This window comes from Mesocricetus auratus, unplaced genomic scaffold (genome assembly GCF_017639785.1).
Source record: "Mesocricetus auratus isolate SY011 unplaced genomic scaffold, BCM_Maur_2.0 Super-Scaffold_100027, whole genome shotgun sequence".
Lineage (NCBI taxonomy): Eukaryota > Metazoa > Chordata > Mammalia > Rodentia > Cricetidae > Mesocricetus > Mesocricetus auratus.
Window position 1 is genome coordinate 1,646,019 of NW_024429208.1, and position 25,418 is coordinate 1,671,436.

Consider the following 25,418-nt stretch of genomic DNA (forward strand, 5'->3'; position numbering starts at 1 on the left):
CAATTCTATCTGGTGCCCTCTTCTGGCAGAACACTTATATGTAATAAATAAATAACTAAAAAAACCCAAAAACCCAGGATAGCTGAAACAACCCTGTACACTAAAGGAACATACAGAAGCATTATCATCCCTGACTTCAAATTCTACTAGAGAGCTATAGTAACGAAAACAGACTGGCATTGGCACAATAACCAACAGGTAGGCCAATAGAATTCCATTGAAGACCCTGATATTAACCCACACACCTATGAACACCTGATTTTTGACAAAGAATCAAAACATACACAATAGAAAAAAAATGGAAAAAAGAAATCATCTTCAACAAATGGTGCTGGCATAACTGGACGCTGACAATGTAGAATATTGCAGATAGATCATTATCTATCACCATGCACAAAACTTAAGTCCGAATGGATCAAAGACCTCAACATAAATCCAGCCATACTGAACCTCTTAGAAGAGGAAGTGGGAGATACCCTTGAATGAATTGGTACCACTTCCTGAACATAACAGAGACACTGAGATCAACAATTAATAAATGGGATCTCCTGAAACTGAGAAGCTTCTGTAAGGCAAAGGGCACAGTCAACAAGACAAAACAGATCATATCTTTTAAATAAACACAAATCTAAAGTAGACTCAGCCTGTAAATCCTGGAGTCACCACTGGAGGCAGCACCAGGATTCCCAGAGCCAGAGAGGGAGAGAGGACCATGGGCAGAGTACAGATCCAACAGGACAGATCTGAGATGAGACCCTGTGGATCCCTCCTCTCTGCCATCCTACAACTATGGTTAAATTCTAAATGATGGGAAAGGAGAGAACCAGGGAGGGGCCTGGAGGGAGGCAGGAGCTCAGATTGAAGTTCATGTTCTTAGGTCACAGTCTCCTGAGTGCAGGGGCCTAGAAGGGTTCTAATGGGAAAGGAAGGATAAACACATTTTAATGCTGTCACTCAGGGGGCACAAGTGATAAGGAGGCAGGCTCTACTTACAGGAACAAGAACAAGCCTAGTGCTCCATAAAAAGTAAAAAGACAACAATAAACAGCGAAAATGGGGTAAAGAGCTACAGCCAGGTCAGAGCCCAGCGTGATCTGTCCCACCAGTCCTGGCTGCTCACACTCCTGGGACAGAACAGGACTCTGGCCATCCCTGTTTCTCTGTGATCACAGATCTCATCATGTGGTTCTAAGTGATGAGGAGAACAGAGCCAGGAGGTGACAGAGCTGAGGACTGACCATGTCACAGCCAATATCAAATTGAGCTGCGCCTGGGCACAACCCTGCTCTCACTCAGCTCCCACAGCCTCATCCTGTGACACCAGAGACACAGAACATGATGCGCACATTTCTGGGAGGTTCTCCACGCTGCCATTCACTTCCTCCTCAAATTCTAAGTATCTCAATAATACATTTAACAGCTATCAGCCTGTCAGCTCAAGGATGTGAACAATCAAATTCAAATTGAGATCCTTAGTTTCAGTGCGGAAGTTGGGACCTGAAGCTCAGAGCAGGAAGAGGTAACAGGATAATGTGTCCCCTCCTGTCTGCTGGAACAGGAGGGCTGGCCATGGAAGAGAACACAGGCAGTGCAGGGACAGGGTCCTGATGTCCAGGGCTGGGCTGGGCTCCCAGTTCTTCATATTCAGCCCATAGGATCACAGGGAACATCAGACACTGTTGCTAAAAGTGAACCTAGGGGCCCTGGATGTCACAGCAGAGGCCTGAACACACTGTCTGTCATTCTGTCCACACAAGTCAGCTGTCTTCCACGCTACAAACAAGAATCATGAATAATCACTGTGAAGACAACATCCCAACAATCTACTACTCACTCACAGGAAATTCTGGGAGTCTCTGAGACACAAACATGTCTGCTTTGCCACCCGCAATTAGATACCAGAATCCCCTTCAGTCTGGGAGACACATATCTGACCTCTGGTAACTGTCACTGAATACACACACACACACACACACACACACACACACACACACACACACACACACACAGGCATTGGAAGGTAAAAACATGGCCCCTACAAGATTTTGCTGGAGGAGCTAATATTGGTGACAGAGGTCTGCAAATACTCCAGGTCCACCCCAAGGGTCTAAGGGACAATCCTGCTCCCCACACTTACCTGTATCTGGAACATAGTTCCCTCCTCTTCCACCTGTGAGAAGAAAAGCTGTGAGAGACCAGGGAGGAACCTAACCCTAGGAATTTTCCAGAAATGACAAAAGACCCAGGTTAGAGACAGGAGCTGTGGGGGTGTGGATGTTTCCATGAGCAGAGCACACTTCTAAAAGGGGCTGAGTGTGAATTGAGACCCCACTGTTTCCTACCTGTGTTTCTCCTCCTCTTCCTCACAACAGCCACCACAGCCCTGTGCTGTGTGTAAAGTCCCTGCCTCTGGTTGATCTCTGACTCCATGCCTGCTCCCTCCCCGAGTGTCTGTCATTGTTGGTGAGCTCTCTAGGATGGACAGGGTGTGGCCTGCTTTGTGGTGTATTCTCCTGGCAGCCCTCTCCCTGTCTTCTTACTTGAGACACCAGCCAGTCAGGCTTGGGACAGGGGCTCTCACAGTGTGGCCCTCAGGACAAGCAGCAGATGTTAGCACTTCTTAGGAGTTCAGTATTCAGGGCCATGAGCTGGCTGAGCCGCTGAGCTCTTGCCTCCTACCATGACGACAAGAACTATACTTGTAGAATTGTTCTTTTGACACAGTACCTTACTATGTAGCCCCAACTGACCTGGAGCTTGTTATGTAGACCAGGCTGATCTCAAACTCACAGAGATCACCTGACTCTGTGCACTGAGTGCTGACTTCTGGGGTTAAAGTCAGGCACTGAAATACCAGGATCTGATTTCTTTAAAACACATTTATGTAGAGAGAAGACTTTTCCTTGCCTGCTGCTTGGTTTTTCCCCGCCAGTCGCCTGGGCTCTGCCACGTTGTAGTTCCCAACTAACACACAAGCCGCTGTATTAATTATGAAGCTGTTGGCCTTGCTTGTTTCTTACTGGCTAGCTCTGACTTAAGTACTTATCCCATAATTGTTAATCTAAGTGTTTCTCTTACCGGAGAAGTTTCCGGGCTTCTTACACCTATGGCGGTTACATCTTGACTTTCTGTGTTTCTCCTTCCCAGCATACTCCTCGACTCCTAGTCCCACCTATCTTGCTTCCCTATTGTCCAACAGTGTTTTATTGACATATACATAGGACTTCCCTCATCACATTTATTTTTGTTTTATGTGTGGGATCATTTTTGCTTCACATGTATGTATGGATGTGCACCTGGGGCCTGAAGAGAGCATCAGGATCCCTTGGAGCTGGAGTTACAGGTGGCTGTGAGCCTCCATGTGGGTGCTGGGAACTGAACCTGGTGCTGTGGGAGAGCAGTCAGCACACCTACTCATCCCTGACCACCTCTCCAGCAGCCTTGGAAAAAAGCAGTTTCTTCTTTAAAAATAATATATTGTTTCTATGCTGTGGTAGCTTGAGAGTAATTGGTCCCCGTGATCTCATAGGGAGTGGCACTATTAGGAGGTGTGACTCTGTTGGAGTGGGTATGGCCTTGTTGGAGGAAGTGTATCACTGTGGTGGTGGTGGTGGGGCTTTGAGGTTTCCTATGCTCAAAACACCACCCAGTTTTTCAATTGACTTCCTGTTGCCTGCAAGATAGGACTCTTGGCTGCCCCTCCAGGATCAAGTCTGCCTGCACGCTGCCCTGCTTGCCATCATGATAATAATGAACTGTAAGCGAGCCACCCCAATTAAATGTTTCCTTTATAAGAGTGGCCATGGCCATGTTTCTTCACAGTAATAGAGACCCTATTGTGTCTTACTTGTTTGTTTGTTTAGCTTTTGGTGGTCCAATGTGTTTAATTAGCTTGGCTCACAGGAGTGCAGTCTACTTACCAGTGTCTACTGCCACCACTGTCTGCCTAGTCATCCTCAGGGAGGGAGTGTTTCCCTCCTGCATGAGGCGTTGTGAGGGGTCAGTGTGCAGCAGGGTTCCAGAATGCAGTGTCCATGCCATACCCGGGAGCTCTTTTCACAGTTCTCCACCCCTCCTGACAACCTGCCATGCTCCTGGGATGTGAGGGGCGTGGCATAGGTGTCCCTTTGGGTAGTGTGGCACGCGGGGTTCCCTGTAGCCCCTTCTAGCACTGAGAACACTCCACAGCAGGGGGTTGCTCTCAGCCTAGTTATGGCTTAATTTCTCTATGCCCTGTAATTAAAGTATGCAGTGTTCCCAGCAACGGGTCTTGTAACCTGCTTCTTGTGGGCAACTGGGAGCACTGGTAATTCCCCGTGTTGTTGTTGGGGCCATCTGCCACACAATTCACAGGGAGACGGCTCAGGCCTGGAACTGGGTGCCATTTTTTTAACAACCCATGGCTTTGGGGAATAGCCTCTTGAGAAAGCACTCACTTAGTTGGCCTAGATGGCTCAGAACTTGCCATGTAGACCAGGCTGGCCTCGAACTCACAGAGATCCCCCTGCCTCTGATTCCTGAGTGTGCATTTCTTCTTTTGAGGGATTTCTGTTCATCCCCATACCCCACTGTGTGATTGGGCTGTTTGCTTTCTTAGTGTCTAGTTTTTGAGTTCGTGTGTACTCGGGGTGTTAGTCTCTGTCTGATGCGGCGCTGGCGAAGACGTTCTGTGACCTCTCTTCACTCTGTTCACTGTTCTCTTTGCTGCTCAGAGACTCTGAATTCCATGAAGTCCTGTTTGGTGATTGCTGTCTTATTTCCTGGCTGACTAGAGTCCCATTTGACAAAACGCTTTTCTCTGCCTCTGTCTTTCTTGTTTTTGTTTTGAGGTGGAGTCTCTCGATGCAGTTTGGCTGTCCTGAACCTTCAACAGGCTGACCGAGCTCACAGAGATCCCCCTGCCTCTGCCCAAAGGCATATGCCCCTGTGCCTGGCCACTGCTTTTAGCCCCTGCCTTTATTTTAAAGTGTTTCCTCTGCTTTTACTCCTAACATTCTCAGAGTTTTGTTTCTATTGTTTTGTTTTTGTTTTTGTATGAGTGCTCAATTTGTATGTATGTCTGCACACTAGAAAATGGCATCGGATCCCATTATAGATGCTTGTGAGCTGTCATGTGGGAGCTGGGAATTGAACCCTGATCCTCTGGAAGAGCAGTCAGTGCTCTGAATGGCTGAGACATCTCTCCAGCTCCCTTTTTTCATTGGTTGTACAAGTTTGCTCTTCTACCTACAATGAATGAATGTTCCCCTGGATCTACATCCCCATCATCGTGAGCTATGACTTGTGTTACTGATCTTAGCTATTCTGACAGCTGTAAGATGAAATCACAAAGTAGTGTTGCTCAGCACTTCTCTGATGGCTAGGGATGATGAATACTTCTTTAACTATTTCCCAGCTATTTGAGATTTCTCTATTAAGAATTCTCTGTTTGGGTCTGCACCACCTTTTTAAACTTTTATTTTCGAAGCACGTTTATTTACTTATCTGCCCCTCTTTTCTTGCTCTCCCATCCTCCCATGTTTCCCATCAACACCCCCAACCCACCCACCACCCACTCCCCAGGGATAGTAAGAGCCTCCATGGGGAATCATCAAAGTCCAGGGGAGCCAGGGTTTATTCTTAGGCTACAAATGGACTTGGGGAGCCCATTCCTAATGGAGGGATATACTGTACCACCTTTTAAAATATTTTTGTTTTCTTGATATATAGTTTTTTGAGTTCTTTATATATTTTGGATATTAACCCTCTATTGAATGTGTAGTTGGTAAAAAACCTTTTTTTCCGTTATGCAGCCAACCATTTTTCTGAATGATGGTGTCCTTTGCTCACAGATATGTCTCAGTTTCATGAGGTCCCATTTATTATTTGTTGATCTTAGTACCTGCACTATTTGTGTGTTCTGTTCAGGAAGTTGTCTTCTTGTCAGTGCATTCAAGGCTATTCTCCACGTTCTCTTCTAGTAGGTTCAGTGTACCATGTTTTATATTGAGGTCTTTGTTCCTCAATTGTAGTTGAGTTCTGTGTAGGGTGACAAATATGGATTCATTTGCATTCTTCTACCTTCAATCATCCGGTTTGACTAGCATCATTTGTTGAAGGTGTTGACTTTCTCCCGGTGAGTGTTTCTGACTTCTTTATCAAAAAATCAAGTGTCAATAGATAATGTAGATTTATTTATGCTTCATCAATTCTATTTCACTGATTAACATTTCTATTTTTTGTGCCAAAAATGCCATGATGATTTTATTACTATAGCTTTGTAGTACAACTTGGAATTAGGGATAATTCCAATAATTCTTTCATTATTTAGTATTTTTAGCCATCCTAGATTTTTGTTTATGTGTTTCCATATGAAGCTGAAAATTGTCATTTCAAAATATGTGAAAAATTGTGTTGGAATTTGGATGGGGATTGCACTGAATGTGTAGATTGCTTTTAATAGAGATGGCCATTTTTACTATAGTAACCCTACTGATCCATGAGCATGGGAGATCTTTCCAACTTCTAATATCTTCCTCACTTTCTTTTTTCAATAAATTTTTATCATATAAATCTTTCACTTGCTTGGTAAGAGTTACCACAAAATATTTTACATTATGTGAAGCTATTGTGGTGGGAGTTGTTTCCCCGATTTCTTCCTTAGTCCATGTGTCATTCATATATAAGAGGACTACAGATTTTTGTCATTTGATTTGGTATCCAGATATTTTGATAAAAGTTTTCTCAGATGTACAAGTTTCTTGTCAAAATTTTTAGTCATTTATTTATACTATCATATCATTTGCAGATAAAGATGCTTTCTCTTCATCCTTTACAATTTGTATCCCCTTGATCTCCTTCAGTTGTCTTATTGCTCTCGGTAAGACTTCAAGTACTGTATGGGATATGTATGGAGAGAGTGAACAGTCTTGTTTTAAGAGTCTTGTTTTGTTGCTGGTTTTAGGGGATTTGCTTTGAGATTTTCTCCATTTATACTGATGTTGGCTATGGGCTTGCTGTAAACTGCCATTATGTTTAGGTATGTTCCTTGTATTGCTAATCTCTCCAGAACTTTCACGATGGAGGACTTGGATTTTGTCAAAGAACTTTTCTGTATCTAATCAGATGATGCTGTGGTTTTGTATATTTGTGACAGGTCTGCATTACATTAGACTATTTGAAAAGTTAAAAAACAAAAACTTGCCTATTTCCTTATTTTACCTTCAATGACTATACCTTTTAATTGAGAATGCTTATTCGTTTTACAAATTTCAATTTTATTTATTTGTGTGTGTTGGGGGCATGGGCACAGGACACATGTGTGGTCAGAGGACAACTTGAGGGACTCAGGTCTCTTCTTCAACTTTGTGAACCCTGGCTGTAGGACTCAGGTCATTGGGATTGGAAGCAAGTGTCTTTCCCCACTGAACACTCTTACCAGTCCTGATTTAATTTTAAAAGCAGCATTCTTTGCCTAAACCCCCATTAAAATCCCAGCACAATTCTTCACAGACCTTAAAAGAACAATAATCAACTTTGTATGGAAAACAAAAGACCAAGGATAGCCAAAACAACCTTATTCAACAAAGCAACATCTGTAGGCATCACCATCCCTGACTTCAAGCTCTATTATAGAGCTGTAGTCCTGAAAGCAGCTTGGAATTGACACAAAAATAGACAGGTAGACCAATGGAATCTAATTGAAAACCCTGATATTAACCCACACATGAATGAATATCTGATCTTTGACAAAGAAGCTAAAAATATACAATGGAAAAAAAGAAAGCATCTTCAATAAATGGTGATGGCATAACTGGATGCTGGCATGTAGAAGAATGTTGATCGATCCATGTCTATCGCCATGCACAAAACATAAGTCGAAATGGATCAAAGACCTCAATATAAATGCAGCCACACTGCACCTCTTAGAAGAGAAAGTGGGTGGTACCCTTGAATAAATTGGTACAGGAGACAGCTTCCTGAACATGACACCAGTAGCACAGACAGGGAGATCAACAATTAATAAATGGGACCTCCTGAAACTGAGAAGCTTCTGTAAGGCAAAGGACACAGTCAGCAAGACAAAAAGGCAGCCCAAAGAATGTGAAAAAATATTCACTAACCCCATATCTGACAGAGGGCTGGCCTCCAAAATTTACAAAGAACTCAAGAAGCAAGTCTCCAAAACACCAAAGTATCCAATTAAAAAGTGGGCTACAGAACTAAATACAGAATTTTCAAGAGAGGAGTCTAAAATGGCTGAGAGACACTTGAGAAAGTGCTCAACATCCTTAGAAATCAGGGAAATGCAAATTAAAACAACTCTGAGATACCATCTCACTCCTGTATGAATGGCTAAAATCAAAAACATCAATAACAATTTATGCTGGGGAGGATGTGGTGAAAGGGGAACACTCCTCCATTGCTGGTGGGAATGCCAACTTATACAGCCACTTTGGAAATCAGTATGGAGATTCCTCAGAAAAATAGGAATCAATCTACCAGAAGACACAGGAACTACACTCTTAGACATATACCCAAAAGATGCCCATTCATACAACAAGGATGTCTGTTCCACTATGTTCATAGAAGCATTATTTGTAATAGCCAGAACTTGGAGGCAACCTAGATGCCCCTTAACCGAAGAGTGGATAGAGAAAATGTGGTACATTTACACAGTGGAGTACTATTTAGCAGAAAAAACAATGGATCCTGAAATTTGCAGGCAAATGGACAGCACTACAAGAAGCCATCCTGAGTGAGGTAACCCAGTCACAAAAAGAGAAACATGGCATGTACTCTCTCACATATGGATTTTAGACATAGATCTGTGGAGTGCCAGCCTACAATCCCATGGCCTGAGAATCTGGGAAACAGAACCTTCATTTAGTGGCTGATGGAAGCAGAGGCAGACTTCCACGGCTAAGCACTGAGCTGAACTCAAGAAATCCAGTGACAGAGGGAGGACTTATGACCAAAGGCATTAAGACTGGGCTGGTTTAACCCCCAGAAACAGCTGACTTGACAAGGGTAGGATCTTGAATCCCAGACTGATGCCTGGGAATCCAGCATGGAACTGATCAAGATCCCCTGAATGTGGGTGTCAGTGAGGAGGTCTAGGTAATCTATTGGGCCTTGGGTAGTAGATCAGTATTTATCCCAGGTATACAAATGGACTTTGGACTCCCATCCAAAATGAGAGATGTACTTTCACCCTGAACTCTTATGGGAGGGTCTAGGCCCTGCCCTGGATGAAATGACAGACTGTGGACACCCCCATGTAGGGCCTAACCATTCTTGGGGAAATGAGGGGATATTGGGGGGGTTGGTGGGAGGGCACTGGAGGAGGGGAGGGAAATGGAGAGGGACATGGAATTGACATGTGAAGCAACCTTGTTTCTAATTTAAATTTAAAAATTATATATATATATATATATATATATATATATATATATATATATATATAGAAGGCAACAGGAAGTGAACTGAGACACAGAGTGGGATCTTGAACACAGGAAATCTCATAGCCTGCCCCTGTAGAGACACATTTATAACAAAGCCATACTTACTCCAACAAAGTCACACCTCCTAATAGTGCCACTCCTTATGAGATTATAGGGGCAAATTACATTCAAACTATCACATGGCCATGGTTTCTCTGCAAAGAAATACAACGCTAGCTTAGACAGTATTTGTTGTCAGAAGTGGTGTATTGCTGCTGTGTTGGGATGGCCACACTTTTGTTTGGAGGATTGTGAACTTTGGACTAGGAAAGCAGTTGAACACTTTAAGTGGGGCTTAATGGTCCTCACCAGTTGCAGTATGGAAGATAGTGGTGCTGAGAGTGCTTTGAACTGTGAGGGACTGACTCAGTAGGTTTCAGAGGATAAGAATTTTAGTATGTGGACTAGAGACTGTTCTTGTGATATTTTACACTCTGGAAGCACAGGCAGGTAGATCTCTGAGTTCATGCAACATGGTCTACAGACTGAATTCCAGGACTGGTAAGCTTAGACAGTGAAGGCAAACATAAACCCAGAAAAAGTGAAAAAGTATTTGAACGAGGGGGCAATGTTCCACCTTCAGGAAGCAGTAGAACTTTTAGCTTATCACACGTGATTATGGCTTTAGAGAGGTGGTTCTTTTTTAAATTTTTTTATTTTAATTTTAAATAGCTTGTTTTACACGTCAATCCCAGTTCCCTCTCCCTTTCCTCCTCCTGCACTCCCCTTCCCCCTCAGCCTCCCACCCTATTGCCAATTCCTTCCACATAGGGGATATCTAGAGTCTGTCATTTCACTCAGGGTAGGGTCCAGGCACTCCCCTAAGAGTCCAGGCTGAGAGAGCATCCATCTTTGTGTTATGGGCACAGGATGACTGTTTGTATTCCAGGAATAGACACTGATCCACAGCTCAGGGCCCCATAGGTTGCCCAGGCCTTCTCACTGACACTCACATTTGGGGGGGGGAGGGGTCCAGATGAGTCCCATGCTAGCCTCCTGGCTGTCTGTCTGGGGTCCAAGAGCTCTCCCCTGTTTAGATCAGCTGTCTCTGATCTAAACCTTCCTAATGCTGCAACCATTTAACATAGTTCCGTATGATATGATGACCCACAACCATAATATTATTTTCATTGCAGATTCATAGTTATAATTTTGCTACTGTTATGGATTGTAATGTAAATATCCTATGGTCTAAGGATACCCCTTGTGAATGGAGTTTTCAATACCACCCCTAAAGGGGTCCTGACCACAGGTAGAGAAATACAGCTTTAGAGCCATTATATGAGAAAGGGGTTATAGAATCTTTCTCCACAACTAAAGAAAGGTGATGAGGCCAGGCAAGGGCCATGGTTGTTTGTATTTGGATGTTCAAAGAGGTCAATGCATGAAGTCGAATAAATAAATGAATGAATAAATGAATACATATTTTATTACTTCTTTGACAATATCACACAATATATTCTGATCTTACTTACCCTACAATCCTCCCCCTAACTCCTTCCAGATCTGCCCTCAGCTCCCTACCCAGAATTTTATGTCCCCTTTCTTAAAAAAGAAAAGAACCCATTGACTCTCCTTCAAGATTTTCACAATTAATGTCTGATCCTTACAACATTTCGAGTCTACACAGAATGCACGGTAGCTCCATGACCAGGTTGGCCAGAAGTCTCCTTGTTTGGTGTCAATCAAGATTTATGTCCATCATCCCTTCATGAGAAACACTGGAAACCTGGTGATTGAGAGACTGAACTTCCGACACTGGAAGCACAGATTTGACAAAGAGTCTCAGGTCAGAGCAGGGCTAACAAAACCTGAATACCACTGCATAACCTGCACACACCAGGGCACAAAGGGCTTGGCACATTTCTGGACAGCTTCATCATTCCTGCACACAGCTTTTTGAGTGAAAGGTCAGCTGGTTTGGGACAAGGAAAACCTTGTGCTTCCAGGGGTCTCTGTACCTCACAAGGTGGGCTCTGCCTGCAACTCTATTGTGAACCATCAATGCTGTATGTACTTATTAGTTATTCATCTATGTATTTTTGTGCTGTTAATTCTAAAATCCAGGGCCACAGGAATACCACACAAGAACAAGCTAATAACCCACAAACAAACTCAAGATTAATGGTACAGAGAGTTAAGTAGAAAATAAGATATGGCTACTGTTGGAGCCAGGTAGAAGGCACGGATGATGGTACCCCACAGCCTGAGTGCCAGCAATACACCATGGTGACTATGAAGAATCTGAGATGATGAGGCAGATGTGAGTTCAGACAATTGAGCTGAGGAAGCAGCATTATCAACAGCGTTCCTCTTCTCAAGGGTGATGGTACCTGTGGGAAGATGGAGGAATGACAGGAGAGAAAGGTAATGCATGCTCACAGAAATATCCCTGAAACAATTCTAGCTGCTTTCCCAAAGCTACGTGCTTCCAAAGATGTTTGCACATAGATTGGCAAAGAACAAGGATGGGTCAGGCTGGGAGATAATTGAGGTCTGGATGACCTGGGATTCTCAGCATGAGGTAGGTGAGGCCTCTGTGACCTCACAATTGAACCCTGTCCTAGAAATACAGGTGGTCTTACCTGAGGACAAGCCAGAGTCCAGAAGGAGGGCTTGAACCACAGCAAGTGCATGTGACTGGGTAAGTCTGGGCTGTTTTCTGGGGTGGACACTACCTGAAATGAATCACCTGAGTGACTCACTCAGTTTGAGGCACTTCTTTATTGAGATCTTAAATGGTGACAACGAAACATAGCTAGTTTTGAAATGTCCCAGCCCGAGGACAGCTCATCCTAAGAAGAGCTAGAAACAGCAGAAGTCAGGAGTCTCATAGCAGTGGGACAGGAACCTCAAGACCACATGTAGAGAAACCCCTCCACTCACAGAGAGAGAGGCCTTGGGATGAAGCCACACGGTGGATCTGGACCAGGACTCCAGCCTCTGACCTAGCTGAGAAAGACAGTGGGTTCCTGTATGTATGCCCACATTTGACAATCACATGTAGGTTGTTCAGGGAGTGTAGGCAAAGGATCCCTGGCACTGATGTCTGACCTTCCCTGATAACTCTAGTCACCGGTGGCAGCAATGTTTTCATTTGTACTAAGATAGACAGCAGCCATAATATGGGAATAGACACCAATGTCACTATCACAGGAAGCACAATGGCAGTACTCTCCTTCTAATTCTGTGCTTATACACGTTTTCACTTGGATGTGTTTAGAGGAAGCTTTAGGCACTGTAGAGGGAGAAATATACACAGGATTCCTGGGATGAAGGCCTAATTGAACTTCACTGTGCTATACTGGGAGCAGGGATGATAAAGGATATGAGGCACAATGTGGTTCTTTAACAAGACCTGTGCTATAGCTGTAGAAAAAGCTGCAGGAAGAATCAGTAGGATGTGTGACAAAGAACTAGTGTAACAAGGACTCAGGAAGACAACACCCACAACTCACTGGAGAAAGAGGCCATGGGATGTCCACACCCAGCCTGTATCACATGAGAAGACTTCAGCCTCCAGGCTGGTGCAGAACAAACTCTGCTATTGTGCCCAAGCCAGGGACAACCTTCAGCTATGGCAGCCCACAGTGTCAGGACAGGTAGGGAGTGGGTCAAATTCATTACTGCAGGGCTCTGAAAGGTCGTTGTTTCTCCCAAGCATGATCCTTATCTTTTGTAACTATGGGTTTTGCCCAGCATGGCTGAAGTCAGGGACACAATATGAAACACAACTACAGCCATCTCCCTAACTTAAACATTTAACTATAAATTATATGTAAAATTTAATGAAGAGAGGCCTCTGAAGAAAGTGTCAACTTAGTGCATAGTCTATGACATAAGGCTTGAGCCTCCAGAATGTTAATGATAATTACTGGCACCACCCACCTGTTTGTGACATCCCCACAGGGAGCACATGCTTCACAGGTAGGGGTGCTTCTTTTGGGCTTCTCTAGACATGAACCTCCCTGGAAATCATCTTTACATTCGCCTCATAGGCCCTTCCCAGAATGGCCACAGTCACTGATGCCATACTCTATCCATTTTATTTTCAAACTTAAGCCTTTACTTATTAGACCTGTGTTCATATAATTGTGGGTTAATATGTGTGTATGTGTGAGGTGATTTTGTCAATTTACTTCAACTAATCTCCACCTGTATTTGTAAGAAAAGGTGACAGCTGCTGAGGCAGAGCCAGCACATGCCTTGGAACTCCAGTTTCCAAACGACCAGAGGATGAAGCTCTGATGTTATGCTGGTCTCCAGAGTGACATTCTTAGAAGTCATTGACTGTATCATGGCAGGGCCAGGTAAGGGAATTTCATGACATCCTGCTTTCTGGGCAATCCTCCTGCAAGCTATGTTTAATGGTGGTGATGGGAGAGGTTGTACCCAAACATTTTCCATCGGCTGGACACCCAAAATACTGCAGATGGCACACTTATAATCTCTTGACAAGAGAAACTTGTTGATAAACTGAGGAACAGAAATGAGACACCAAGAGATGAACTGTGTACATTAGGGATGAGTATGACCCTTTCCCACTGAACAAGCTGGGCCCAGGGGTGAAATTCCCTGGAGAAGGAAGACAGGATATGAGCTTGTTCCCAAGAAATGATCTTAAGGGAGGACTTCAGGGACTTCCTCTAAGTACCAGCCCAAAAGACATCTGTGTGCATTGACAGCCTTTGAGTTTCACAGACAGAGTGAGGCCTGGCTTCTGTGACCTCACATGAAGGTCACTGTCATGGTTACAGGTGTGACCCACATCTGAGGGCAGCAGAGCCAATTACAGTGGACCAGGATTTAGCTCAGGAGAAGGTGGGCAGAGATCTATTTCAGGTAAGTGACTGCAGAAAATTCTGTAGGTGAAGAAGTGATCTCAAACCAGTGTACTTGAAAGGGGGTTCTCTTGAAAGGGGTGACTAAGGCAGATTTGGTGTTGAGGTGTTTTTGATGGACAAGACAGATATGACCTTGAGAAGGGTTGCAAAACAAGGATCAGAGAAATACCATCACTGAACATGGCCATGTATGACATTCAGAGAGAGGATGCCATCCCCACACAGGAAAGAGATCTTGTGATGATCTGTAGAGACTTGTATGCCTTAGCAAGGCATCATCTAGATGATGGAAGCACTAACAGCTGCTGTTTCATGTAACTGTGATATTCCATCAAGGGTTCAGACCACAGAAAGGAAATATACCATGGTGTCTTGGTGGGACTTTCCTATGTGTATCTCACAAAGTCAAAGGACCAGTCTTTCCACATGAGCTCATGGATATCCCCTCCACCATAGACCGTCAGCTGTGCAACAGGAAGGACTAACCCAACCAGTTTTCTCTCCTACATATTTCATCTTTGTATAATGTATAATTATTTTATGTAAACTGTGGGCTATTTGTGTCTGTGTCTCTGCAAGTTTCCCTGAGGACAGGTCAGTGATGTTCTGAGACATTTAAGATGCTATTATTTCCACTATCAAAGTCCACCTGACTTTTCTTTCTATTTTTTCAGAACTGCTGAAAATAGACGAAGACTTAGTCAAAGATTTGTGCAAGCATGGGATGGAAAGGATCGACTACCTACACCCTAATATTAAACAGGTACCCTGACCATGAAAAATGCTGGACCCCAAATCAGAAGACATGGGGACCCAAGAAATTCCCTGACCCTAAAGAAGCACAGGCCCAGTTAGAGAGGAAACATAGGCCTGGGCCCATCAAATGAAAGAGGCCTGGGCCAGACCAAGAAAATGAGTGTGCCCAGGCCAATCCTTACCCTGCAAAGGCCCGGGCCCAAAGCAAGAAAAAATGTGGGCCTGGGCCAATCCCTGACCCTAAAGAAGCCTGGGCCCAATTAACAAGAGAATTAGGCCTGGGCCAATAAAATGAAAGAGGCCTGGGCCAGACCAAGAAAATGAGTGTGCCCAGGCCAATCCTGACCCTGAAAAAGCCCGGGCCCAAAGCACGAAGAGACCTGGGCCTGGGCCAATCCCTTACCCTAAAGAAGCCTGGGCCCAATTATCCAGAGAATTAGGCCTGGGCCAATCAAATGAAAGAGGCCTGGGCCAGACCAAGAAAATGAGTGTGCCCAGGCCAATCCTTACCCTGCAAAGGCCCGGGCCCAAAGCAAGAAGAAATGTGGGCCTGGGCCAATCCCTGACCCTAAAGAAGCCTGGGCCCAATTATCCAGAGAATTCGTCCTGGGCCAATCAAATGAAAGAGGCCTGGGCCAGACCAAGAAAATGAGTGTGCCCAGGCCAATCCTTACCCTGCAAAGGCCCGGGCCCAAAGCAAGAAGAGATGTGGGCCTGGGCCAATCCCTGACCCTAAAGAAGCCTGGGCCCAATTATCCAGAGAATTCGTCCTGGGCCAATAAAATGAAAGAGGCCTGGGCCAGACCAAGAAAATGAGTGTGCCCAGGCCAATCCTTACCCTGCAAAGGCCCGGGCCCAAAGCATGAAGAGATGTGGGCCTGGGCCAATCCCTGACCCTAAAGAAGCCTGGGCCCAATTATCCAGAGAATTTGGCCTGGGCCAGTCAAAAAAAGAGGCCTGGGCCAGACCAAGAAAATGAGTGTGCCCAGGCCAATCCTGACCCTGAAATAGCCCGGGCCCAAAGCAAGAAGAGACATGGGCCTGGGCTAACCCCTGACCCTAAAGAAGCCTGAGCACAATTATCCAGAGAATTATGCCTGGGCCAGTCAAAACAAGAGGCCTGGGCAGGACCAAGAAAATGAGTGTGCCCAGGCCAATCCTGACAGTGAAAAAGCCCGGGCCCAAAGCAAGAAGAGATGTGGGCCTGGGCTAACCCCTGACTCTAAGGAAGCCTGAGCACAATTATCCGAGAATTATGCCTGGGCCAGTCAAAAGAAGAGGCCTGGGCCAGACCAAGAAAATGAGTGTGCCCAGGCCAATCCTGACCCTGAAATAGCCCTGGCCCAAAGCAAGAAGAGATGTGGGCCTGGGCTAACCCCTGACCCTTAAGAAGCCTGAGCACAATTATCCAGAGAATTTGGCCTGGGCCAGTCAAAAGAAGAGGCCTGGGCCAGACCAAGAAAATGAGTGTGCCCAGGCCAATCCTGACCTGAAAAAACCCGGGCCCAAAGCAAGAAGAGACGTGGGCCTGGGCTAACCCCTGACCCTTAAGAAGCCTGAGCACAATTATCCAGAGAATTTGGCCTGGGCCAGTCAAAAGAAGAGGCCTGGGCCAGACCAAGCAAATGAGTGTGCCCAGGCCAATCCTTACCCTGAAATACCCCCGGCCCAAAGCAAGAAGATAGGTGGGCCTGGGCTAACCCCTGACCCTAAAGGAGCCTGGGCACAATTATCCAGAGAATTTGGCCTGGGCCAGTCAAGAGAAGAGGCCTGGGCCAGACCAAGCAAATGAGTGTGCCCAGGCCAATCCTGACGCTGAAATGGCCCAGGCCCAAAGCAAGAAGAGACGTGGGCCTGGGCTAACCCCTGACCCTAAAGAAGCCTGAGCACAATTATCCAGAGAATTATGCCTGGGCCAGTCAAAAAAAGAGGCCTGGGCCAGACCAAGCAAATGAGTGTGCCCAGGCCAATCCTGACAGTGAAAAAGCCCGGGCCCAAAGCAAGAAGAGATGTGGGCCTGGGCTAACCCCTGACTCTAAGGAAGCCTGAGCACAATTATCCGAGAATTATGCCTGGGCCAGTCAAAAGAAGAGGCCTGGGCCAGACCAAGCAAATGAGTGTGCCCAGGCCAATCCTGACGCTGAAATGGCCCAGGCCCAAAGCAAGAAGAGATGTGGGCCTGGGCTAACCCCTGACCCTAAAGGAGCCTGAGCACAATTATCCAGAGAATTTGGCCTGGGCCAGTCAAAAGAAGAGGCCTTGGCCAGACCAAGAAAATGAGTGTGCCCAGGCCAATCCTGACCCTGAAATGGCCCAGGCCCAAAGCAAGAAGAGATGTGGGCTTGGGCTAACCCCTAACCCTAAAGGAGCCTGAGCACAATTATCCGGATAATTTGTCCTTGGCCAATCAAGAGAAAGTGCTCTGGGCCAGACCAAGAAAATGAGTGTGCCAAGGCCAATCCTGACCCTGAAATAGCCCAGGCCCAAAGCAAGAAGAGATGTGGGCCTGGGCTAACCCCTAACCCTAAAGGAGCCTGAGCACAATTATCCGGAGAATTTGTCCTTGGCCAATCAAGAGAAGGTGGCCTGGGCCAGACCAAGAAAATGAGTGTGCCTAGGACAATCCTGATCCTAACAATGACGAAATTTTGGCACAAAAACTAATGTAATATCAGCACAGATTAATCCCCTCCCAAAGAAGCCTGAACCCACTGCCAATCTAAAGTTAAACAACACCGTGGTTGTACTTTGTACCATGAGGTTCTCTGAAGAAGGTCTTAATTTCAGTTCTTATTTTACACCTAACCAAGACATCAGTGCACACTTGTCACGTATAGCCTTGGACTAACCCTCTATGCTTCCTATAATGATTGATATAAGTGACATTCTGAGTACCAGATGTGTGGCTCTCACACGCACACTTCATTCAACCCAACATCTTCAACACGCTAAAAAGGATGACAACATTGCCATAAAGTGCCAAGGACTCACCTAAATAATCCAGTAACATGGATGCACCTTATCAAAAAGGGTGTTACAATGCACCCTGCACCTTATCTTGACTGACTTTTTTTTAAGAAAATTTCTCATACTCTAGCCATAGACTGCTCACCAAGAATCTTGGGCAAACCCAGAACTTGATCTGATTAACTGAAATCTGGATGCATTATCCCCTCCAAGAAGGGGAACTTAATAATGACTTGATTATTGATACAGGTTCAAGGCCATAAGCAGACCTGAAAGGAAACCCAGCACCTCCTTGAACCCTTAGTGGACTGGACTAATATTAAATGGTGTGTGGACCACACCCTCTAGTCAACCCAGGACAAGATACCACCACAAAGGAGGGAGTCTTTAAAGGGACAATATATCACCTTAATGACCTAAGGAAAAGGACATATCTATGACGCCGACCTGGTCTGAGGTCAGGCATTATCTCACTTCAAATATTTTTGGACAAACCATAGCTTCATTTGTGACCCAGATCAAACCTCACCTTAATGACCAAAGGAAATGGACATACCCATGACGAAAACCTGGTCTGAGGCCAGGCATTTTCTCACGTCAATTTATTTTGTTGGACAAATAGCCTCATTTGTGACCCAATCCATGCTATTGCACTTAGAAATTTGGACTCAACCACAACCATTCTTGCACTGATGATTGACATCACATCATAGACCATGAACTGTCATCAATGCTAATCTAGATTCTTCTTTGTGGTACCACTGTAGTTTGTGAGATGTACCTGCTATTACAACACATCCAACAAACAATCTCACAGCAGATGGATTAAGACCTCATTGCTCTCTAGTAATCTGAGCCTCACATAAACATCAAATAACAATAACACAGCTTGGGATCAAGGGTGTGTGGGCCGCACCCAGCAAATCCTCTGTGCCCAGGTCTTCCTGTATGAGGACTTTCAGAGAGCAAGGATAAAAAGCTGACTTGAAGTCTGACCTAGGCCACACCTACTGCTCCAAGAAGGTTGAACACACATTAACACCATGAGTGAGGTGTCTGAAGAATGGCATACTCTGAGTACCTTCTACTACCTGGGTCTAGCTTAAATGTTAGGGTATGTGGGCCGTACCCTCTCTCCATAGGACCCAGTGATACACTCACAGCAAGGGAGCAAGGACTATGCAATGACCTTTAATGGAACAAGGAACCACTCTCCTTAATATCAAGAAGAATTAGATAGCACAGGGTCTTATTGTGATTCACCTGAAACCCGACCCCCACCATTCCATCCATCAAAAATCTTGGATTCCTAAACAAGGGTTCTGAAGCTGATCACTGAAGGACAATCAAAATCAGTGTGGGCTGGGGGCTAACTTAACACCAAGAAGCCTGAGTCAAGTTTAACTTTGACAGTTGTAGTCCTCATTCTCTCTTCATCACACCCAGGAGATTTGTTATCTTGGAGGACCCAGGAGCAGAAGCTATGGCTGTCAGGATATCTGGGCCACAGGAGAGAAACAATCTGGGCAGACACTGGCATGATGGGTGTGTGGGCCGCACCCAGGAATCATTGTGTGCCCAACTGCTACCTGGTCTTCAAGAGATCCAGGACAAGATGGTCTCATGTGTGTTAACACCAACAATTCAGAGGAAACTGGAACCACCACAAGGACCAGCATAAGCTTCAAGACTCTGATCCAAACCCTCATATTCTGAGTTACCTAGCAACTCTGTTGACCTTCAGCTAAACTTGGCCACTCCGTTGACGTTGACCTTCAATTTGATATGATTAAAAACATCAAGTAACTTATCAATGTGATGACCCTGGAGTACAGACACAATTTTAATGTGGATGTCTAGTAGAAAACACTGAAATCCACACTCTGGTGGAAACTAGACGTAGATTCTTATGTTTTCATAGTGTCACCAGAGCCTACCTAGAAGAAGCAAGACTTATACCCTGATTTCTATAGATCTCTGCCTTTATCTTATGTACCTAACACAGTGTCATCTTACAATATTCTTTGTCAACTATTTCCTGCCCTACCATTATGTATATAGTCTTCAATAAATATAAGGTTTCATTGTGTCCTAGCGTTTCAATTGCTGTGAAGAGACACCATGACCATGGCAAATCTTATCAATGAAAACGTTTATTGGGGTGACTTCCTTACAGGTTCAGAGGTTCAGACCATTACCATCATGGCAGGGAACATGGCAGCATGCAGGCAGACATGGTGCTGGAGGAGTTGCTGAGAGCCCTGTATCTTTCCTGCAACCGGAAGTCCACTGATACTGGGTGGGATCCTGAGCATAGAAAACCTTAAAGTCCACCTCCACAGTGACACACTTCTTCTAACAAGGCCATACCCACTCCAGCAAAGCCACTCCTCCTAAGAACACTCGCTATGAAATTTGGGGACTAATAGCCTTTAAACTACCACAATCTTCCTCCATGGCTTATCCATAAACCTGTATTTTGACTGTTCCCTCTATTTTTGACTGATGTTTTTCAATCTTTGAATTGAACTTGAGAACAGGCTGTGATGTAGATAGATACCTAGCACATCTCTTTCTTCCCTGTTGTCTCCAAGTGTATGGCATGTATTTGTATGCTCAGACCTCAAGATGATCAGCCCACCTCTGACCACAGTTTGTATATTTACCTTTTGTTGGAATCTCCCAAGGAAATCTAAGCCAAGGGTCGTAGTAGCCAGAACCCTCACCCAGTCATAAAATCACAGAGAAAACAATTTCCATATTGGAAGTACAGCTGCCAATCTCTTCTAGTACCCAAATCAGATTCGCACCAATTTTTAGATATTTTAGGATATGTGGGAGGAACAGTTTAGTGCGGATCATAGGGCACAAGGCATCTGGAAAGTGTTTTCCAGCAGTGTCCACATGAAGATGAATGGACAGACAGTGAGATTCCATGCATGGAGTCTAAACACAGGTACAGATCCATATTATAGAGATGTGCCATGGGAACTTGAGCCACTGGTGTGTGTGCTTGGGGGTACCTGAGAACTGGAAGAACATTTTTATTACAGCCTGTAGACTTCAGAGTTTCTGACTGATCCCTTCTTCTTCAGAGAGTAATGGGGGTACCTGGATCACACACAGAGAGATAGTGTCCCCAGGTTCATGGTGTATTCCAAAGGGACAATTGCTGTGGGTTTTATCTCACCCTATCACTCTATAGACAATGTCAAAAAATGGTTTGCAGAGCCAAGACCGTAACACACAATCCCAAACACAGACGACTAAGTCTGGAGGATATGTATAGGTTTTCTCTGGGCCTCTGTGTGTCTGGACAACTCATCTCTTTTTAGTTTCCATTGTTGGGATGTGTCACTTTATCCAGTCATCCATCCACTTACTGAAAGGTATCTGTGCTGCCTCTGCATTTGCACATTGTGAAAAAAACTGACATAGATGTTTGTGTTTGGATTCTTGTGTAGGCACAGTAACATGTTATTAAACAAAGGATGAGAAAAGGAGGCTCTCTAGAATAACATGTCATAAATATGTTGAGCTGGGGAGATGGGCATTAGCTCTCAATGGGTAAGAACATTTGCTGTGCAAGCATGGAGACCTGAGTTCGAATCTTCAACACCCAAATAAAAATCTGGTGAGACCACTTGTGTCCCAGCACCAGGAAGCAAAGACTGAAAGATCCTGGAACTCCCGGAAGCCAATCTCAGAGCAATTAAGTGAGAGACCCTGTCTCAAGGGCAAAAGGTTGAAGAGTGGTAGAAGCTGCCTTCAAGCAGCCTTCTGCCCACCCTGTGGTCACACAGAAGCACATACGTGCACATGGGCACACTGACACACCACACACACACACACACACACACACACACACACACACACACACAAACCAAAATTAAACAAAACTCCAAAAAACATTGCTTAACATTTCCAGACTGGGGAAGCAACACAGAAAACTCAATATCTAACCAACAGGGGACAGTGTTTGTAAAACATGGACAACAGTTACAAAGTAGTTTCCAATTATTTAATCCCTTCACTATATTTAAGTGTTTTTCAAATTCTCTCTCCCTCCCCCTCTCTTCCTACCTCCGTGCGTGTCTGAGAGAGAGAGAGGAGAAAGTTTGTGTGTGTGTGTGTGTGTGTGTGTGTGTGTGTATTGTGATGTGTATGTGATGCATATATGTGTGAGTAACGTGCACTTACAGGAGTCTTCAGGTCCTCTGGAATAGCAGCAAGCATTCTTAACCACTACACCATATCTCAGATTCTATGTTTATTATTTCACAGGCATGTGTGTATCTGGAGGAGGATAAATCATCAGTTCTCATGGGATTTGTCTAGAAATCATATGTTAAACTTGTAAGGACACTTTGTCAAAGACACACCTACAACTGTGTGGTTGGGGGGCAAGGACTGTTTCCATGGCATAGAGCTACATTTTTGAGCTCCACGCTCTCATAGAAGAGATTTGTGCTGTTTTTTTCCCTGTTACTGCTGGGGCCTGGTTTGGGTTCCACACTGTAGACAGCTCCTTTGCAGCAGAATATGTTTGCTTTGAAGGCCAGCACCAGAATTCTGCAGTGAACACTGACTAAGAAAGAGTTGCAAACAGCCACAGGCTCTGACTGAGAGGAAGAAAGGGAGCTGTAGAGGACTGGATGGGCAGGACCTGGGGCAGATGATATTTGCACCTATAGAAGATAGGGCTTTCAGGAACCACCAGAAAATGCCTGTAATTCAATGGGAAAAAAACAGCTATGAACACAAGCATGCTATAGGAAAGGCATCCATTTATCTGCTCCAAACAGATATCATTTCCTGTGTGTCCCGAGAGCAGTGAAGGCCCGCACTCAAGACAGCTCTATTGTGCTTTCTTCAGGGAGCCTTTTCCCTAATGTACAGACAGCTGTGGCTAATGCTGCATGGGCTTCTGTCTGTGGCTTGGACATGTAAGGATTAGCCTGGAGGTGTTAAGGCTGCTGAACTTACCTTCTCTGTGGAGACCCAGTGGAAGCTCCAAAACCTTCAGCAGCTATTCCTTCTTGTGTATGGAGTATTCATAAAATACCTGCAGAGGTAGTTTTGAATGTTGTCCTCAGGTGGGAACATGTACCCATTTATATCATTCCTATTGAAGAGTTGATCTTTATTGATTGGCAAAAATAAGAGACTAGAAGATGTTCTGAAGCTTGTTGTGGGTTATTTTGATCTCTGAGGACACTCCTTGACACTGGCAATAAAGTTTGCTTAGAATCAGAGGGTAGAGCTAACTACTAGCTGACCAACATTTGCCATAGAGGTTTTGGAGGACAAAGGACATATAGAGAGGCACAGGAAATAGTAGGGAGGACCTTTGGAGAGTCTAGGCTCTTTTGGATCAAGGAAAGGAGAGAGGTCACTGGTCACTCCACAGCCACTTCTCTTATCACTGAGGTTCTTACCCAGATATCGAACTCCAGAGTTTTTATTGATAGAGGTTAGTTAGATAAACACTTCTATAGCTAAAATGAGAAATGCCTTCTATTGGTTCAAAGGCCCCACCTCACTCAATGTAATACCATTAGTACCTCAAATTTTAAAGTTGTATTATAGAAGGTTTGTGGAAGTCAAGACTGGTTTCCCTGCAAAATGCTACTTTTATGTGTTACTGCACTGGAGCACCGTGCTGTCCAAAGTCAGTTGGGGTCCTGAGTCACTCATGTCTCACTTTGCTGCTTAGACTTTCTTAAATTATCTGAACTTGGCACCCGAGGGATGGGGTTACCTCTTTTGATAGCTCCAGATCCAGAGATTCCCGCAGCTTCTCCGGCTTCCTCAAGCACTAGACACGTGCAAAGGGCACTTGCAAACATGTAGGCAAATCTCTCATACACAGAAAATAGAAACAAATGAATAAAAACAATGATCTGAACTCAAGCATGCAAAGGAAATGGGGCACCTGAAAGGCTCTCCAGAGAGGAGACCTGGCCCACCCCTTGCAATCCTGAGCCCAGCAGGGCAACATGCAGAGGGAGAGGTATGTGGGGATTCTCTAGGTACTCATTGTTTTGCCTAAGTCAGATCATTGCTTGGGTAGCTAGCTCCATTGGTTCTGCAGAGATGAGATCTGCCCAGATGAGAAAATCTAAGCCTTGGCCTCCCTCATTCTCCCCAGAAGCCAGGGTACCATTGCCTGGCTCAAGCATGATGCCTGCTGGTTTGCCCAGCAGGCCCTGGGGAGCCACTTTAGTCAGGTGGAATAGTGGGAGCTGGGGAGATAGATGCATGCTGTCTGTCTGACCCTGAGGGGAGAAGCTAAAGGCTTGGGACACCGTGCCTCAGGAGTTCTCTAGTCTCTTAGTCTTGTAGAGAACGCATTCTTCACTAAATCATCTCAGTAGTGCAGGCAGTGAGTGTGGGGCAGGAAAGAGAAATGGTTGTGTTTTTTTAAATCAACCTCTTCCTCTTGCTGTGCTCCTCAGTTGCCCTCTGAGTACTGCCTTGTGTACACAACGCTCTTTCCTGTGCCCCCGGGAACACCATCTTCCTACCCTGGCAGACAGATTTTGTGAGCTGTTTTCCCCTCTCATAGCTCTTGCATTTTCAGGAAGAGATTAACTCTTGATGTCTTAAGCTGACAAACCTAATACCACACTTGGGACTCGGGGGAAGGAGAACACTTAGGGATTCTGTTTCCTGCCAGGAGTTTCCAAGGAAGAGGAATGGGCAAACTTTCTAAAGAAATTTGCCCATGACTGTCCAGTCAGACTGTGTTACATGTCTGGAGGCTAGAGAGGAGCCAGCTGGAGGGAAGTCACTCTTCTGAGTGGGGTTTCCATACTTCCTGTGGCCTGAGAAATTAGTGTTGGCGCAGAAAGATGAAGCACTGACCTCATCAGTGATTTGAAGTCCACACTACTGATCATCCAGAAGGAACCCCAGCCTTCAGTCAGGTTCAGGAGCCCATCCCTGGGTAAGAACTGCCCTGAATCCATAGCCTTGGGTCCTCACTGCAGGAGAGCAAAGGGACATCTCATATCTTCCTCTATCACTGTAGGAGAGCAAAGGGATATCTCATATCTTCCTCTATCACTGCAGGAGAGCAAAGGGACATCTCATATCTTCCTCTATCACTGTAGAAGAGCAAGGGGACATCTCATGTCTTCTTCTATCACTCTCGCCTGAGTTTTGGACACAGAGTCTCACTTGGTTGACTGCACTCTCCAACTGGTTAGATTGGCTAGAGGGATCTAGATGAGCTCCAGGGATTTGCCTGCCTCTCTGCCACTTCCTCCCTCCAGTGTCAGGGTTATAGAGGAACCCATTCACACTCATTTCTTACGTGGGTTCTGAGAATACAAACTCTACTCCTCAGGTGTGGCTGAGAGACATC

General features: G+C 45.1%; 2 long non-coding RNA genes across 3 annotated transcripts; one reads left to right on the forward strand and one right to left on the reverse strand.

The window, feature by feature from the left end:
• Positions 1-519: 519 nt before the first annotated feature.
• LOC121134296 lies at positions 520-25,293 on the reverse strand. 2 transcript variants are annotated; one of them, XR_005871363.1, is made up of 3 exons: positions 24,917-25,293; positions 23,036-23,114; positions 520-2,170 (listed from the first exon to the last, which is right to left on the reverse strand). It is a non-coding gene; the product is annotated as an uncharacterized LOC121134296 (long non-coding RNA). The 2 variants fall into 2 exon arrangements; XR_005871364.1 differs by lacking the exon at positions 520-2,170 and adding an exon at positions 22,260-22,776 and having other exon boundaries at positions 24,917-25,288.
• Positions 11,824-15,274, forward strand: LOC121134297. Its single transcript, XR_005871365.1, has 3 exons — positions 11,824-12,126; positions 13,656-13,792; positions 15,001-15,274. It is a non-coding gene; the product is annotated as an uncharacterized LOC121134297 (long non-coding RNA).
• Positions 25,294-25,418: the final 125 nt, after the last annotated feature.